The 17,569-nt window shown below is 42.2% G+C and overlaps 1 protein-coding gene across 24 annotated transcripts in view; it reads right to left on the reverse strand.

Moving 5' to 3' along the window:
• Positions 1–17,569, reverse strand: part of LOC139276737 (plasma membrane calcium-transporting ATPase 2) — a 430,975-nt gene that overhangs the window by 86,216 nt on the left and 327,190 nt on the right. The window lies entirely within an intron of this gene.

The following is a 17,569-nucleotide window of genomic DNA, read 5'->3' on the forward strand; positions in this document are numbered from 1 at the left end:
TGAACACGTCATTGCCAACCAGCCCCAAGCTTACCTCTCTTAGCACTCCCTGTTCCCCTCCAATATAGTTTCTGACCAGCTTATGGTATAACGACTGCTCTGGACAAGATTTTGATTGACATGCTGCATGACCACATCTGTGCCCCTCTCTGTCCCTCCTTATCCTCAGTATGACTTTCAATACTGTTGACCGTTTCATCCCCTTCCAGCCTCTCGCTTCCATTATTCATCTCCTTGGCACTGCTCTCTTGTCGTCCCAATTTTTCTCAACTTAGTCATGACATCTACTTAAATGGAGTCATCTCAAATTGAGTTATGTAACATAAAAGGGAACTCAAAATATTGTAGAAACATATAAAAAGTAAAAGGATAGTTAAAGGACTGGTGGGGCCGATTAGGAACCAAAAAGGAAATCTTCTTGTGGAGGCAGGGGATATGACTGAGGTGCTGGATGGGTACTTTGCCTCGGTCTTCACAAAAGCAGAGGAAGAAGTTAATGTTGGAGTAGCGGACGGGGGAGCAGAGATATTGGATAGGATAAAAATAGATAGAAAGGAGCTGCTAAAAAGGTTGGCATCACTCAAAGTTAACAAGTCACCCGGTCCAGATGTGATGAATCCTAGCATGCCAAGGGAAGCTAGGATGGAGATAGCAGAAGCCCTGATCACAATCTTTCATCCTCCTTGGAGATTGGAGTGGTGCCAGAGGACTGGAGGATTGCAAATGTTTCACCCCTGTTCAAAAAAGGAGAGGGGGATAAACCTGGTAACTATAGGCCAATCAGTCTAACATCAGTGATGGGAAAACTACTAGAGGTCATTGTCAAGGACAAAATTAATTCTAACTTGGAGAAGCAAGAATTACTAAGGGACAGCTAGCACGGATTAATTAAAGGCAAATCGTGTCTGATTAACCTGAATGCAGTCTTTGATAAAGTAACAGAGAGGGTTGATGAAGGTAGTGCAGTCGATGTTGTATATATGCACTTTCAAAAATCATTTGATAAGGTACCTCAAAACAGTCTTTGGCCGCCTGAGGAAAAGAGTGTTTGAAGACCAGGCCCTCAAATCCACCACCAAGCTCATGGTCTGCAGGGCTGTAGTAATACCCACCCTCCTGTATGGATCAGCGACATGGACCATGTACAGTAGACACCTCAAGTCGCTGGAAAAATACCACCAACGATGTCTCCGCAAGATGCTACAAATCCTCTGGGAGGATAGACGCACCAACGTTAGCGTCCTCAACCAGGCCAACATCCCCAGCATTGAAGCACTGACCACACTTGATCAGCTCCACTGGGCAGGTCACATTGTTCACATGCCAGACACGAGGCTCCCAAAGCAAACGCTCTACTTGGAACTCCTCCATGGCAAACGAGCCAAAGGTGGGCAGAGGAAATGTTACAAAGACATCCTCAAAGCCTCCCTGATAAAGTGCAACATCCCCATTGACACCTGGAAGTCCCTGGTCAAAGACCGCCCTGTGGAGGAAGTGCATCCGGGGGGCGCTGAGCACCTCGAGTCTCATTGCCGAGAGCGTGCAGAAATAAAGCGCAGGCAACGGAAAGAGCGTGCGCCAAACCAGTCCCACCCACCCCTTCCCTCAACGACTATCTGTCCCACCTGTGACAGGGATTGTGGTTCTCATATTAGACTGTTCATAAGGACTCATTTTTAGAATGGAAGCAAGTCTTCCTCCATACCGAGGGACTGCCGATGATGATGATCATCACAACAGATTTACTTGGAAAATAGAAGCAAATGGTATTAAAGGGATGGTGGTAACTTGGGTACGAAAGTGACTAAGAACGAGGAGGCAGAGAATAGCAGTGAATGGATGTTTTTCTGACTGGGTGGGGTTCCCCAAGAATTGGTATTAGGATTGATGTTTTTATTGTTATATATAAATGACCTAGACTTAGGTTATATGGAGTACAATTTCTATACATAACTTGGCAACATAGTAAATAGTAAGCATAATAGTAGCAGAGTTCAGCAGGACAGACAGACTGTTCAAATAAGGCAGACAGGTGGAAGATGCAATTTAATGTGGATAAAAGTGTGAAGCAATGCACTTTGTGAGAAGCAACATAGCGAGGCAGTATAATCTAAATGGTAGTATTTTGAGGGGAGTGCAAGAACAGAAGGACCTGGGGTGCATATTCCCAAATATTTGAAGGTGGCAGGGCAAGTTGATAAGGCGGTGAAAAACGCATATGGGATACTTGGCTTTGTAAATAGAGGCACTGAATACAAAAACAAGTAAGTCATACTAAACCTTTATAAATCTCTGTTTAGGCCTTGTGTGCAATTCTGTGCACCACACTTCAGGAAGGATGTCAAGGAGAGGATACAAAGGAGGTTTACCAGGATGATATCAGGGATGAGGAAGTTCAGTTATGTGGCGAGATTAGAGAAGCTGGGATTCTTCACCTTAGAGCATAGAAGGTTAAGGGGAGACCTAATAGAGGTATTCAAAATTATGAAGGGTTATGATAGAGCAAGTAGAAACATAGAAATATGGAAAATAGGTAAAGGAGTGGGCCATTCGGCCCTTTGAGCCTGCACCACCATTCAATATGATCACGGCTGATCATGCAACTTCAGTACCCCATTCCTGCTTTCTCTCCATACCCCTTGATCCCTTTAGCCATAAGGGCCACATCTAACTCCCTTTTGAATATATCTAAAGAACTGGCCTCAACAACTTTCTGTGGTAGAGAATTCCACAGATTCACAATTATCTGAGTGAAGCAGTTTCGCCTCATCTTGGTCCTAATTGGCTTACCCCTTATCCTTAGACTATGACCCCTGGTTCTGGACTTTCCCAAGATCGGGAACATTCTTCCTGCATCTAACCTGTCCAATCCCGTCAGAATTTTCTATGTTTCTATGAGATCCCCTCTCATTCTTCTAAATTCCAGTGAATATAAGCCTAGTCGATCCAGTCTTTCTTCATGTCAGTCCTGCCATTCTGGGAATCAGTCTGGTGAACCTTCGCTGCACTCCCTCAATAGCAAAAATGTCCTTCCTCAGATTAGGAGACCAAAACTGTACACAATATTTAAGGTGTGGCCTCACCAAGGCCCTGTACAACTGCAGTAAGACCCCTGCTCCTATACTCAAATCCTCTTGCGATGAAGGCCAACATGCCATTTGCTTTCTTCACCGCCTGCTGTACCTGCATGCCAACTTTCAATGGCTGATGTACCATGACACCTAGGTCTCGTTGCACCTCCCCTTTTCCTAATCTGTCACCATTCAGATAATAATCTACCTTCCTGTTTTTGCCACCAAAGTGGATAACCTCACATTTATCTACATTATACTGCATCTGCCATGCACTTGCCCACTCACCTAACCTGTCCAAGTCAGCCTGCAGCCTCTTGGCATCCTCCTCACAGCTCACACTGCCACCCAGCTTAGTAGTCATCTGCAATCTTGGAGATATTACACTCAATTCCTTCCTCTAAATCATTAATGTATATTGTAAATAGCTGGGATCCCAGCAATGAACCTTGCGGTACATCACTAATCACTGCCTGCTATTCTGAAAAGGACATGTTTATTCCTACTCTTTGCTTCCTGATTGCCAACCAGTTCTCTATCCACTTCAATACATTACCCCCAATACCATATGCTTTAATTTTGCACACTAATCTCTTGTGTGGGACCTTGTCAAAAGCCTTTTGAATGTCCAAATACACCACATCCACTGGTTCTCCCTTGTCCACTCTACTAGTTACATCTTCAAAAATTTCTAAAAGATTTGTCAAGCATGATTTCCCTTTCATAAATCCATGCTGACTTGGACCGATCCTGTCACTGCTTTTCAAATGTACTTCTATTTCATCTTTAATAATTGATTCCAACATTTTCCCCACGACCAATGTCAGGCTAACCGGTCGATAATTCCCTGTCTTCTCTCTCCCTCCTTTTTTAAAAAGTGGGGTTACATTAGCTACCGTTCAATCCATAGGAACTGATCCAGTGTCTATAGGTGTTGGAAAATGACCACCTATGCATCCACTATTCATAGGACCACTTCCCTAAGTACTTAGGGATGCAGACTATCAGGCCCTGGGGATTTATCGGCCTTCAATCCCTTCAATTTCCCTAACACAATTTCCTGACTAATAAGGATTTCCTTCAGTTCCTCCTTCTCTCTAGACCCTCGGTCCCCTAGTGTTTCTAGAAGGTTATTGGTGCCTTCTGTAGTGAAGACAGAACCAAAGTATTTGTTCAATTGGTCTGCCATTTTTTTGTTCCCCATTATAAATTCACCTGATTCTGACTGCAAGGGACCTACGTTTGTCTTCACTAACCTTTTTCTCTTCACATATCTATGGAAGCTTTAACAGTTTGTTTTTATGTTCACTGCAAGCTTACTCTCATGTTCTATTTTCCCCCACCTAATTAAACCCTTAGTCCTCCTCTGCTGAATTCTAAATTTCTCCCAGTCCTCAGGTTTGCTGCTTTTTCTGGCCAATTTATATGCCTCTTCCTTGGATTTAACACGATCCCTAATTTCCCTTGTTAGCCACGGTTGAGCCACCTTCCCCGTTTTATTTTTACGGCAGACAGGGATGTACAATTGTTGAAGTTCATCCATGTGATCTTTAAATGTCTGCCATTGCCTATCCACCATCAACCCTTTGCGTATCATTCGCCAGTCTATCCTAGCCAATTCACGTCTCATACCATCGAAGTTACCTTTCTTTAAGTTCAGGTCCCTAGTCTCTGAATTAACTGTGCCACTCTCCATCTTAATGAAGAATTCTACCATATTATGGTCACTCTTCACCAAGGGGCCTCGCACGACAAAACTGCTAATTAATCCTCTCTCATTACACAACACTCAATCTAGGATGGCCTGCTCTCTAGTTGGTTCCTCGACATATTGGTCTAGAAAACCATCCCTTATACACTCCAGGAAATTCTCCTCCACTGTATTGCTACCAGTTTGGTTAGCCCAATCTATATGTAGATTAAAGTCACCCATGATAACTGCTGTACCTTTATTGCACGCATCCCTAATTTCCTGTTTGATGCCATCCCCAACCTCACTTCTACTATTTGGTGGTCTGCACACAACTCCCACTAACATTTTCTGCCCTTTGGTGTTCCGCAGCTCTACGCATACAGATTCCATGTCATCCATGCTAATGTCCTTCCTTACTATTGTGTTAATCTTCTCTTTAACCAGCAATGCTATCCCACCTCCTTTTCCTTTCTGTCTATCCTTCCTGAATATTGAATACCCCTGGATGTTGAGTTCCCAGCCTTGGTCACCCTGGAGCCATGTCTCCATAATCCCAATTACATCATATCCATTGACAGCTATCTGCGCAGTGAATTCATCCACCTTATTACAAATGCTCCTCGCATTGAGACACAGAGCCTTCAGGCTTGTTTTGTTTAACGCTCGTTGTCCTTTTAGAATTATGTTGTAATGTGGCCCTTTTTGATTTAGGGAGAAACTATTTCCTCTGGCAAGTGGGTTGGTAACTTTAGGTCATAGATTTAAAATAATTGGCAAAAAGAATTAGAGGCGAAATGAGGAGACATTTCTTCACACGGAGGGTTATTAAGATCTGGAATGGACTTCCTGAAAGGGTGGTGGAATCAGATTCCATCGGAACTTTTAAAAGACAATGAGATATGTACTTGAAGAGAACACATTTGCAGTGTTATGAAGAAAAAGCTTGGGTATGGGACTAAATTGGACAGCTCTTTAAAACAGCTGGCATAGTCATGATGGGCCGAATGGCGACTTTTTGTGCTATAAGATTCTGTGATTCTATTCTATGATTGTATCTACTATATTCTCATGGTGACTTCTCATTTTCTCCAGTGTTTCATTCTCAGTCCCCTTCTGTTCATTATTTACATGCTACCTCTTAGTGATGTCACCCACAAGTGTGGGGTCATCTTCCACTCAGCTGTACTCTGTCACCACCATTAACTTCAGATTGCTGTACTGTTCAGCTGCCTGTTTAACACTCTTGGATTAGTCAAAACTTCCTGCATCTCAATGTCTGCAAAACTAAATCAAATCCTGTTCTCCTCGATCAATCTCCCTTGTTATCTGATCAGGCTGAACCTGGTGCTGCACATCTTCGCAATCTTGTTAACCTTGTTCCGAGTTTCTATTCCACATCCAACCTGTTGCCAATACCACCTCCTGCCACCTCTGTAACACTGCTCAGTAATAGTCTGCCACATCACCTCTGCTCCTGAAGCCTGAATCCAATGCCATCAGCTGAAGACTTGAATTCTCCAATGCCCTCCTCTCTGGCAATCCTGTCTCTATCCTTCAGAAACCCCAACTAATCCAGCACTATGTACCCAGAGCACTCTCCCACACCTAATCCTGCTCAACTTTCACCTTCTTCCTTGCCCAGCTTAACCGACTCCCTGTGCCCCAGTGAACCATCTAACAAGATCCACGTGCTTGTGGGAACAAGGGTTTGCATTACCGGAGTATCTCAAATGTCCTTTCTGGGTAGTCTGTGAGACTAGCACACGATGAGTTAAAAGTTACAACAGCTTTCTGCTGAACATGGGTTGTAAATTGTGCAAGGGGATTTTAAAGCAAGTATATCTTCACAGGAAAGTAAAGTAGTACAATGTGTAAGAGTCATTCAGCCATATCTGTAATGGTCTGGAATATGTCAGCTTGGTCACTTGTGTTTAGGGAAATGGGAATAGTTTATGACGTCAATTAGTTCACTTGTGGAAGTGCATGTCTGTTGGGTTTATGTTGCTATTCTGTTGACATTTGTATGTATCTTTGATGTACTATGAATTATTGGTGAAATTGGTATGAGAGATGTGAGAGAACCACTGTTCAGCAGCTCGCTCCCACAATAGAATGGTGTACTATGGAAAGACCGAAGCCCTCATGCTGGTTTTGTGAAGTATGAAAAGACCTGTGCACTCATACTGGTTGAGGATGGTATGAGGTTTCAATAAAGACTGTCACTGCATTGCTGCAACTGAGTGTGTGTGTGCAATGTGGCGTTTAAAGTAACGAGACAAAAAAGAACATGAAAGCAGTCCAACAATGCTCATTTTCAAAGCCCGACACTGTCTCTTTTCCACCATATTTGAACAATATCCTCTTGCCATGCATCATTCTGCTCTCATGTTATCCACTCCATTGGACGTTGAACTTTCATTAATTATGCTCCTGCCTTCTGGAGTTCTCTTCCAAAGTCACTTAGCTTTACTGTCTCTACTCCTGCCTTTACAAACTACTAAATCCGCTCGATGCCTTTGGTTTGTACCCTAAATTTGTTAGCTTCCTGTTCAGCCTCCAGCATTCTGTCCCCACAAAAAAACAAAACTATCTTTTCGCGAGGAAGGGATTGGATTATGAGGAGTGATTATCTAAACTGGAAATGTCTTCACTGGAAAAGAAAAGGTTGAGAAACGATATGAATGCTGTTTTTAGTATTTTTAAGGGCTTAGATAAATGTAGACCATGACAGCTATTTTGGCATGGTAGAACTTTTTGAAGGGGAGTAAATTCAAAACTTATCTAACTAAACTCCAATCAGAGATCGTCCAGCAGCCATCATGTTACTAGTGCTGTGTGGGTGATGTATAAGGTTACACCATCTAACAGATATGGTATGCATTGTTTTGTACAATGGCCTTTTCTCAACCTTTTCATAGGTTTGTTTGTATATCTGTAAAATGCTAGGATTCTCTTCCGATTAAAATATTTTGAAGACGAAAAATAATTTAAGAAATAAAAAAGTTTAATATAAATTATTCAGATCCTGCAATATGCTCCAAAAAGCAGTTTGATTCACTAAACAACATAATCAGAGCATGTCAGTAGTGATATGGGAATATGCTTGAACTCAGCCTATACTTGCAGCTGTCTTGACATCGCCATAACTCAAAGTATCCTCTGGTAAACTTTACGCCATCAATAATTCAGAAAGCGACATAACAAGGCTTTTACATAATGTGCAACTAGCAACAGAAACCCATTACATATGATTGAATCTGACAATCTTACCTGTTTTACCTGTCATACGGAGGGACAGAGTTTTTACGATAAGATTTCCTGATGTAGTGATGATGGCAACATATATAAGGAGGAGGAAATTGAACAATATGTGCCTTCTGAAGTCAGAAAATATTAGGCTTCAAACACAACTGGCACAAGATTGTGTCAACCTCTGCTCAAGTGGATGCCATGAATAGTTAATGAACACCAGGCAACAGCACTGGTTAGTACATTTTGCCTTTTGTTGGAGGGGGCAGGAGAGTGGCACTTAAAGTTCATCTCCTGTGTGCAGTGGCATATCTGAGCTGTCATTTAAAACTGTCAAAAATCAAAAGTCATCCTTGTGAACTTTTAGCGTGCCAGAACTTTCAAACAGTTATGTAGCTTTAAGATTTTCATTTATTTTACTATCCTACATTATAACAGTGACTACACTTCGAAAGTACTCCATTAGCTGCAAAGCACATTGGGACGTCTTGAGGTTGTGAAAAGCACTATATAAATGAAAGTCTGTTTTTTTTTCTACATTCTTCTCCAGCAATGCTAAAGGAACAGTCCTGAACCGTGCACTTCTGTCATCAGATCAGCCGATTACAGGATCAAGCCAAGCTGAAGAATGTCAGTTTATTCTCCCACTCCAGAACCTCAATGCTGCATAAAACGTTAGTTACCCAGTGATCTAACTGAGAACGGATGAGACGTATTTTAACGAGGTCTTTAATAACTTAACCTGACATCAGACATTTTAAATTGGATGGATTTGTAAATCAGGTTATCTGATTAGATATGCAGATCTAGACCACCAAGTCAACTAAAATAAAACTTCAAGAGGTCGAAATTCAGTATCGCCGTGTTTGAGGCGTTGTCACCGACTGAGTGCTGATTTTAGCACCGGGCATTAGGTGCAGCCTTCAAAATGCCAAATTCAGTTTTTACACCCAAAGATGAGAGAGCAACGCTAAAAGTGGGATCGCACACGCTTCCTCGGGAGCGGGAGCTCAGGAGTCCTACTCAATTTCACGACGGGATGCGAGCTGGAAAAACGGGGAGAAAAAAAGAAAACTTCTCCGACCCACACACACACTTCCCCACTGGTGCATAAAAGCTGAAATAAATAAATAAATAAATAAATTCACTTTGATCTCTGGCCGATTCCGCCCGAGATCCACGATGTTGACGCCACTTTTTCCTGGCTGTACGTTCGCCTGGCCGTTAGGCCTCCGTACAAACCAAATATCGTGGGAGTGGCGCCAAGGGGCCATTGTACGCTGGATGATGTCACCACGTGGGGGGCATTAGAGGGCACAGCATTACTTCTTGGTGCCTCCACCAACGACAAACTCAATTTGCAGGGAGGTGTGGACGCCGCTCACCGCCGACGGTAAGCCTTTGCCGCCTGTTAGCTGCCCAACGCCGACATTAATGGGCGGCGTTCTGCTAGAGAACTTCGGCCCCCAAATGTCTCAGTGGATCATTCAGCTACGATCTTCCAGTTTAGCTGCTAGATTTCAGATGGTATTTCAAATATGGGTGGAGTAAGTGGCAATGATGTAGCAACATCACATGTCCCATTTTCCGCAACGCTGCCTCACTTATGCTAGCTGAAACTAGTAAATACAATAGATTTCCAGAGTTACTCAGCATTAGAAAAGGCAGAAATCAATTTTATGGGGCAATTCCATTTTTTTTCATGACTGACTCCAGCTTAAACACCTACACCTTTGCCTGCTGCTGTGAGGGCTCCTCCCTCTATGCCTCATCACACATTCAATGGCCACAATGGAATTTTCTGCCTAAAACATAATTTCTGGTTATGCTGTGGCACAGTATGGGTGCAGCAAAGGTCCTAAGATCTTCTTTGCTTCACAAATTCCCTGTTTAGGATCTGAGCACTCAATTCCTTGAGCTTCTTTCAGGATAGATTTTTTTAAAAGAATTCAACCTGAATGGTGGAAACTGATTTTTCTTAATCCTTGACAAATCACACTCCACATCTAATTACCTGAGTTAAGTGGATTATTATTGATTTACAAAATCCTGGAAAATTTTCAAATTCAGTCCGTTAAGTACAGGAGGAAGGGTAACATACCTTTCGAATTGCAATGGTTTTTTGCCCCCAACAATCTACTACATTTTAGGATGCAAAGTAATGTTCTAAAATAACAGCTTTGAAGTTCACCATGGATCCTCAACTTTTTAAGATGACGAATTTCTAAAATGATAAGGCTAAAGATATAAAAAACATCTCCCATTTCTCACTGCAATTCTGAGTGTGATCAGATGCACTGAACGTCAAACTCCCTCAAACAAGGCTAAAAGAAAGACTTACATTTATATAGCGCCTTGCACAGCCAATGAAGTACTTTTGGAGTGTAGTCACTGTCATAATGTGGGAAATGCGGCAGCCAATTTGTACACAGCAAGCTCCCACAAAGGGCAATGTGATAATGGCCAGTTAATTGTTTTTTATTATGTTGATTAAGGGATAAATATTGGCAGTACACTGGGAATAACTCACCTGCTCTTCTTCGAAATAGTGGGATGGATCTTTTACATCCACCTGAGGGAGCAGATGGGACCTCGTCTCATCTGAAAGACGGCACCTCCAACAGTGTAGCACTCGCTCAGCACTGCACTAGAACGTCACCCTAGATTTATGTGCTCAAGTCCCTGGAATGGGGACTTGTACCCACAATCTTCTGACTCAGAGACGAGTGTGCTACCCACTGAGCCACAGCTGACACCATTAAAGTCCACAAGAAGGAGCGTTTCAGTAATCCCAGCAGAAATGTAGCCAGTATACAGCTAGAAATTGGAGCTGATCTCGTCAGATTTAGTGGGGTCGGCTCATCACTATAACTTGTACGTGCTCCCTGTGCATTTTCAATGAGTGTCCTATAGTCTCACACAATATCTGCAAATCAGAAACCAAGACAATAAAATCTAAAAAAAAGGATCTGCATTGATTAGCACGTAAGTGTAATACATTAGGTTGACTATATTGTTCCCAAATAACATCTCTGGATTCAAATAATATGACTGTTTTATTATTTACATCACTTCTTTGAAGTTATTATTGACATTTCCATTGCGCAGTTAGTGGATAGAGACGATAGCTGGGCAATAGTTTTAACATTCACTTATAAATATGTGATGCCTTTCAGTCCTTTAAAGCAGCTTCAACAAGCTGACAGATGTAATATGATGGAACCCATGAGAGTGAGATAAAAGAGTGTTTGCTAAATAATGCAGCACTGAAGCTGATTCTCAACCCCAACTCTGCATTTCCTCCACAGATTTATAAAGAATTCTCTTTTTTTCTGTCTCTGCACATTTACCCACAAGGCACAAGTCAGTAGTTTGATAGCATACTCTGCACTTCCCTGAACGTCATCTGATCCACTCGCTAAAAACATCTCCTCCACCGCTGGGGTACTGCGGCTGCAGTGTGTACTATCTATAGGATGCAATGCAGCAACTCACCAAGGCTTTTTCCGCTGTACCTCCCAAATCCGCAACCTCCACCACCTAGAAAGACAAGGGCAGCAGGTGCATTGGAACACCATAAACTCACCACTCTGATTTGAACATAGATCGCTGTTCCTTCATCGTCTCTGGGTCAAAATCATGGAACTCCTTCCTAACAGCATTGTGGGAGCACCTTCACCACACAGACTGCAGCGGGTCAAGAAGAAGGCTGACCACCAGCTTCTCAAGGGCAACTAGGGACACGCCATAAATACCAACAATGCCCACCTCCCAGAAATGAAATTTTAAAAATCCTAAGCAAAACATACAAGTGCTGAAAGATAACAAAATTTACTCTTAAGAAATCATCTTTAAATAATTTAAAAATGTGTTCATTGAATTACTTAAGATTTTATTCTATTTAAAACAGAGCAATTGCTCTGCCAATTCGCACTTTATTTAGTCAAAGGAGAAGTTTTGCTTCTTGAAGATAAAATGTATCCTTAACATGTTCTGTTCTTATTGCCGATTGAACATTGCAGATTTTAAAGGGGCTTGGGGAGAAGAGTCAGTGCCATGCATCACATTAAGCGCCATGATGTCATGCACAGATGTAATCATGACACACCATAATGTAATTTCAGTCATCGTTGGTCATTTTTTGCCCAGTTCAATAACTTTAGCAAAAGAAAACATGGCAACAAACAGCTCTTGTTAATTCACACATGGGTCTGCGAGATGCCATTTCCTCACAAGGTACCCTGCTACCTGTGTGCATTAAAAATGGGAAACTTTGAGGCTAGAAATATTGGTGTAGATTTTCGTCATCACTGCCTGGGTGATAATCTGGTACAGTGCATCACCTGCACCCATTCCATTCAGGGAGAATGAATGCCAGTGAGAGAGAGAGGGAGGTTAGTTGTTTTGTTACAAATTTAATATTGATATTGAGCAACCAGCAAAATTGGGGCTGTCCTTGGCCCTGGTCTGAGCGAGCAGTGAGGAGGACTAGCCCCATCGAATTTTACATGGTTAGCCCAGCACAGGAAAGATGGATGCAGGGGCCCTGATCAGTAAGTGCATTGTCGAGGGTGGGAAATACAACAAGGCAGCAGCATTTGAAGAGCTGCTGCATGCATGTAAAGGTGGGTTACATTTTGGCTGAACCAAAATTGTGCAGTGTTTTGTACCTCAAGTGTTCTGGACCATTGCGTGTTGATTGGGGAATACTCTCCCATTTGGGCCCACAGCTTTCTGAGTCCTGGTTCAGAAGGTGCAGCAAAGGTGGCTGCCACTGACTGGATGGGAAGGCTACCCTCCTGTCAAAGCACCAGTACAAGCCTGGGTAGAGGAGAAAGAGTGAGTACATGCAATATCCCAGATAGAACTTGGTAACAAAAATCTCTAGGATCAAGAGGAATTGCAAAATAAATGTCCCACCGTTGCATATTTTATTATCACTGGGGGAAAGGCAGCCTAGAACCAAGGTAAATGATGAGCTTCTTCATCCACAGAATAATAACATACAAAGCATGTCGATAACCTTTTTACCCTATTGCACAAAAGTTGAAGGGCATACATTTAGGGGAGGCACATGAATAGATTGCATTAAAACTTGGAAGTGTTCAAAATTGTGTTCTAAATCAGTATTGTAACCAGAAGTAGCATGCATGCTGCACTTCAATACCTTTGCACAGGAGGGGAGAACGGCCATATGGGTACAATCTATACTGATCTGGACTCTTGGGAAGCCTGCAACATGAAAAAGTTTCTGTGCCTCTTTTTCCATTGAGAAACCTCTGAAGGTTGCTCCTGGCAAATGTAATGTCTATCTTGCTTTATTTGGCACACGTTCATTTTTGTGCTCTGGATGGAACCTGTAGATTAGAAGCTTAAGGCAGTGGTGACTTTTACAGCAATGGGAATAGCTGTCTAAGTTCTTGATGCTGTCAGTAGATCAACCTGGAGCAGATGACATTGCTCTCTCACAATCTCTTGTTAAGGCAGAAGGTGGTCTTCCGAGAAATGCCCAGGTATGATTGTTAAGGGTGACATATGCAGGTCTGAGTGCATCTATGGATGCACGCATGTCTCGTGAAATGACACTGCATCCGCATGTGATGCCCTTCATGAAATCATCCTCCTTATCTAAATTAAGCAGCCCACTGGGAATATCCATACTCAGCACTTTTTAGTTGCAAATTACAAAAATTGGAGGAAAGTCTTAGATGCAAAACAGAGGTTTTAGTCAAAATGGCCAAAGGTTAAAAAAAAAGCTAAAACTTATGCAAACACCAATCTAGCTTGAAGAAGACAACCCAAAGCCGATGATGCCTGTGGACCAGTCATCCACCCATTTTATACGGGTGTGTTGATGGAGTTCAGACGAGCATCGTGAAAGTTGGTGTGGGACCTAACGTGAATAATTATTCCATGCAAATGAGCCTTGTGCTTACCATTAGTGCAGCAACCCCTTGTCCAACAAAAGTGCTGCCTGCAAAATTCGGCCTCTTGTGAATATCGAGCTTTACGTGCCCATAGCAAGGTTCCATGTTAATTGTGGATACTCTTTAAAATTAAGGCTATTTTTGGACTTTTTACACCAGTGCAAATATAAATTAATCTAATCGTAGTGACAGGTCAGGCAATATATAACCCAATCTGCCTGTTTAGCTCAATGCCTATGAAACTGTAATACAATAATTCAGCCTCAAAAGTGCACTACTTTCTGCACCAGTGTGACAGTTGCAGTTCCCACAGTTTCTCAAAGTGACATTACCCAGTTAGTGCTGAATTATGGGCAGTTTTGTCCTGTAGATTCACATCCATAGGGAAATATATTCAGGCTGCTGAAACTTAATACATTGAAGATGCTTAACAGATATCACGGAGTGAAAAATTTCAGTCCCTCTGTTTGGGCTGGAATCGACTCCGACTTCAAAGGTAAGACAATAATGTTGAAGCCTAGTCACCACCCTGCCTTCCTGCTGCCCTCCTTGCCTGAAATAAACTCTAATGAATGCAATTTTTATTAGTTGCAATGTTGATTGGAATGTTTATGTCTCATTTAGCTACACATTATCTAATTCTTAGATTTTTGTATCCTCGTAATGGGTTCCATACCTGCCAATGCGATTGTCTGTGCTTTCTTAGCAACAGAATATAAAGCCCACTTTCTGCGTACATAGCACACTAATGTTTCTTGTAAAATGAGATTATTTTCAAAATATGCAATTAGAGTATTTTTTCTTTCTATTGGAGGTTAAGTTTCTCTCCAGTTTCCTCCTTCTTCCCTGGTCTTCTCTGGTGCAGAGAAGATTTACAAGGATGAAATGCGAGGGTATACACATCAGGAAAGGATGAACAGGCTGAGTCTCTTCTCTTGAAAAAAGCAGAGGGGTGACCTAATAGAGGTCTTTACAATTGTGGTAGAGTAGATACAGAAAGAACAATTCCACTTGTGGGGAAGAGTATAACTAGAGGCCATCAATATAAGATAGGCACCAAGAAATCCAATATGGAATTCAGAAGCAACTTTTTTACTCAAAGAGAGGTGAGAATGTGGAATTCGCTACCAGAGAGAGTGGTTGAAGGGAATAATGTAGATGCAATTAAAGGGAGGCTAGACAAGCATATGAGGGAGAAGGGAATAGAGGGTTATGGTGATAGATTTAAATGAGGAGACTCAAGTGGAGCATAAACGACGGCATGAAATGGTTGGGCCAAATGGCCTGTTTCTGTGCCGTATATCCTATCTAATCCTATGGTCTCTCCACCTCATTCATCAGCTGAGAGGAGGGACCTCAGAGTGAAGCACTTGTCATTGGGAATGCTTCTTCTTCTTAGGCAGTCCCTCGTATCGAGGATGACTTGCTTCTATGCCAAAAAGGGATGAGTTCACAGGTGTTTCAATGAAGGACCTAATATTCCATATCCCGAGCTACATGTTGAAGGGTGGAAGATGTCTGTGCGTGGATTTTTTAAGTGTGTGGTGGCCGTTGCACACCAGCCACCACACGGGCTTGACAGAACTAGGTCTTTATCCAGTGGCAAGGATTAACCAAGACGACTGGAGACCAGCTCTGCTGCATGGACCTAATGCGCACACCTATTGCAGTGTGGGCTGGTCCATGCTGCCCCTGGGCCCCGAACTCACGCCTCTCCTGGGCTCCGATCACGTCGCTCTGCAATCTCTCGCCGCTCCTTCGCCCTGACCTCGCCGCTCCTGCTGTACCTGCCCACGCTCCAATCACCGACCTGGATTATGGTGACGTCCAATCCAGTTGCCCTCCTCCAAAACGTCGCTCTCCTGTACCAGATCGCACTGCTCCCTGAAGAGGCACACCGCCACGCTGTACAGGGGCCGCTCATCTTTTATGGTCCCGACTTGCTGCTGGTGTTCTCACGCAAGTCGGGAATGCAGCATTGTGGGTGACACATGAATGAACTGTACCATCTTCTATGGAAATATTAAAAATCACTTATTTTAGGTCCCATGTCATTTCACACAGTATTACTGGCTGGGCCCCAGGCACATGGCGAACAGAACTGATATCTTTTTCTTACCTGGACAATTACATTTATTGCCAAATTATTCATTGCTAAGATAAGAGCTGAGTGGCTTCAACTAAACTAAAGCTTTTGCTCCCGCATTTTTAAAACATATCTCTATGCAACCATTATGGATCAATTTTATCATTAATAACTGATCATTGAACAATGTGACAGTTTACGATAGTTTTCTATGAATGTGCAGTCAGCGTTTCCCTAGTTTACAGGAAAGTAAGATTGTACTTGCATTCATATTACTCTTTTCTTCAGGATGTTCCAAAGCATTTCACAGCCAGTGGTTTAACAGTTAAATATGCTGTAACTAAACTTAAATCTCTTGAAATTGCAGAATGGATATGTAGGGACCTTATTTTCACACTCCAAGTTCCCAGGATTAAGTTTCTATCTTTCTTGAATAGCTGTGGTAACTTGCCCCCAAACCACTGCTCAGTTAAAATAGAGATTTGCTTAATCTGTATTTGGGGGATATTAAAGATGAACTTTATTTGATATGAAACAGTTGAATTACAACTACAGGAAGAATTTTCTTGCTTGAAATAGTTGACGTGCCTGAAGGACAACTGAACGCTTGAAAGGCGACAGCCACCATAACCAATGACACAAAATTAATTAGAACTGGCCACGGGGTTGTGAAATTGGCAAGTATATCTTTCTGCTTGTGGCTCTCCCAATTATGCTTGTCCATTCCTCATAGGGAATGACTGGCTTGAATTAATAATTGTTGTTTGATTCATAACTTTGATATTCGACACTGAGCTTTTGGGCAGACATTCCTTCTTTGGAGAGAAAAAACATATTTGGGAGATTAAGTTGTAAGTTTCAACTTCTTGCACTTAAAGTGGCTCCCTTGACCTGAATGATTGAGAATGCTCACTCATGAACTGCTATTATACTATGTCAGATTAATTGTTATATTGTACTAATGGAAATCTTTTACTGGCTTTGCATGGTTATATTTCAGAAGCTACTAAGAATTCATGTATGCTCAAGATACAACTTTGTAAATATTGCACTTTGCTATTCTGAAGGCGAGCATGTGTGCTTCAACGATATTATACAGAATACTCTTCGGCTTCCAGGGAGATCAGGCTAGATTGGGTTGGCCATGTCAGTGGTTGAACGCCCTCCACCCCCTCTGGAATCCACCATTCACCGCTTTAATCAGGTTTGCACTGAAAGGAGTTTTGGCAAAAGGATAACTCCTAGTTAGTTGCTGAGTGCAGTATTTATTTCCCCCAATGGAAAAGCAGGCACTTACTAATGGAAAGCAACACCTCTCAAGCTAATAAATAATTAGATAGCTATTGTGATACCTTAAGTGACAGCAGGTCATATTTTTTCTCAACTAAACTTTTTCTTTAAATTTCAAATATATTACCCTCCAGCCTCAGGAAATATGTTTGATAGTAAATGAAGAAGAAAATAAACAAAGATGCTAGTCCAACATAGTTGGCTTATTAAATAATAGCTGCAAACATAGAAACATAGAAAATAGGTGCAGGAG

The sequence above is a fragment of the Pristiophorus japonicus genome, chromosome 12, assembly GCF_044704955.1.
Source record: "Pristiophorus japonicus isolate sPriJap1 chromosome 12, sPriJap1.hap1, whole genome shotgun sequence".
NCBI lineage: Eukaryota > Metazoa > Chordata > Chondrichthyes > Pristiophoridae > Pristiophorus > Pristiophorus japonicus.